The following is a 2,022-nucleotide window of genomic DNA, read 5'->3' as shown; positions in this document are numbered from 1 at the left end:
TAAAGAATCTGCCTGCAATGCGGGAAACCTGGTTTGATCCCTGGGTGGGGAAGATCCCCTGGAAGAGGGCATGGCGACCCACTCCAGTATTCTTGCCGGGAGGACAGAGGAGCCTGGGGGCTAAAGTTCATGGGGTTGCAAGGAGTTGGAAGACTGAGCCACTAAAACAATAACAGAATGGAGCTGATAGCTCTTCAGTCTAGCTAGAGTCCAGACGACAGTTCTTTCCCTGTCAGTTTAGAGACACAGGTAGGAGAAACTGAAGTAACTTGAGTCCTTCTTCTCCAGACCTGGGAACCAGGAGGTGTCCTGCAGAGCCGGCTGTCAGCAGCGGACAGGGACCTCACCCCCAGGCCTGAAAGATGGGGAACTGCATCGGCTCCAGCACCGGGGACGACCGGCCGGTCGCTCGGTTTCCGGCCCCCCTCCGCGAGCGCAGAGGCGGAGACGGCCCGGGGGCGGGGGGACCGCGGGGTCCGGAGCGGCGCGGGGCGGGGGCAGCCCCGCCGGGAGCGCCGCTGACCTTCCGTCGAAGGATCCGCCTCATTCAGAGCCCACCTCGAGACGTGTACGGAAGGGATGGATGCGAGACGAAGACCACCGAGTGCGCGGTCTGTCTGATGGACTTGGTGCCCGGGGACCTCATCCGGCCTCTGCCCTGCAAGCATGTGTATCACCTGGACTGCATCAACCAGTGGCTGACCCGGTCCTTCACCTGCCCGCTCTGCCGGGGGCCCGCGGACGCCGCGCAGCCTTTGTTTGAGGACGCTCTTGAGCCCAGACCCCTGGTGTGATTGCAAGGGACCCATCATTTTTACTGATTTCCATGTTCCGTACTGTGCCCAGATAGCCAGGGATTAGGAATTTAAATCGTGCACAAAGGTTTATTAAAAGTTCCTGGAATGTGGCAGATGTCCGGGAACCGTTTCTAATGTTTTAGAAAGATAGGGAGAAATAGCGGGTGAACCTTGACCAAGTGCTGAGAGGTATAATGACGTCTTAGCATTGTCCTCTTGCTAGAACTGTGCACCCTGTTTCAGCAGCTCTACGTGTTGCATTGCATCTGTTGAACGTCAGGGAAAGATAGTGGTTACTCTTCCTAAATGAAATCAGATTCTTCTCCCCCATCCAACTTAAAAGTTGCTGGCATTTAGGCCACAGTTTTATGAAAAGTTACAATTTATACAACTGAACTAAAATAAAATCAAAGTATGTATGAGTGAATACCTGAAGAATGTTATTCTCAATTGAGCCTTCTAAATGGTCTTATCCGTTTGTTCTCCATCATTTTGAGACCCTTAACCCTTTCCTCTTATAAATCCAAACCAGGTGAACAAAGTGTTCCAGGGAAGAACAGTCCTGAGCAGGTTTATTATCTGTGTAATCAGGGCGTGTCCAGGCACTTTAGCTGTGTTTGAAAGTGAAAGTGAAGTCGCTCAGTCGTGTCCAACTCTTTGTGACCCCATGGACTGTAGCCTATCAGGTTCCTCCGTCCATGGGATTTTCCAGGCAAGAGTGCATTGCCGGTTCCTTCTCCAGGGGATCTTCCTGACCCAGAAATCAAACCCGGGTCTCTCACATTGCAGGCAGACGCTTTACCATCTGAGCCACCAGGGAAGCCCAAGGGAAGATAGTTCTCCATTAAACTGGAAGTCAGCCAGCTTCACTCCAGTTCCACTTTACAAGCCTTATCAATTTACATTTTCCTACCAAAGCAAATACTTAAAGTTTGAACTTTCAAAATTTTCTATTTTTTATTTGTCTTTATCTCTTATGGTTGTGAAGAGCTAATTCATTGGAGAAGACCCTGATGCTGGGAAAGATTGAGAGCAAGAGGAGAAGGGGGTGACAGAGGATGAGATGGTTGTGAAAGGTTGTTGTTGAATCACGCGAATACACCGGGATTCTTGGCCCCCGGAGGAGAAGAATTCAATCCGGGGCCAGAGACGAGGCTTGATCGCTCAGAGCTTTTGTGTAGTAAAGTTTTATTAAAGTATAAAGGAGATAGAGAAAGCTTCTGAC

At 50.7% G+C, this 2,022-nt stretch overlaps 1 pseudogene; it reads left to right on the top strand.

Moving 5' to 3' along the window:
• The first annotated feature begins 362 nt into the window (after positions 1–362).
• Positions 363–794, top strand: LOC113898321 (annotated as a pseudogene).
• Positions 795–2,022: the final 1,228 nt, after the last annotated feature.

The sequence above is a fragment of the Bos indicus x Bos taurus genome, chromosome 1 (assembly GCF_003369695.1).
Source record: "Bos indicus x Bos taurus breed Angus x Brahman F1 hybrid chromosome 1, Bos_hybrid_MaternalHap_v2.0, whole genome shotgun sequence".
NCBI classification, from domain to species: domain Eukaryota; kingdom Metazoa; phylum Chordata; class Mammalia; order Artiodactyla; family Bovidae; genus Bos; species Bos indicus x Bos taurus.
This window is presented reverse-complemented; position numbering and strand designations above follow the sequence as displayed.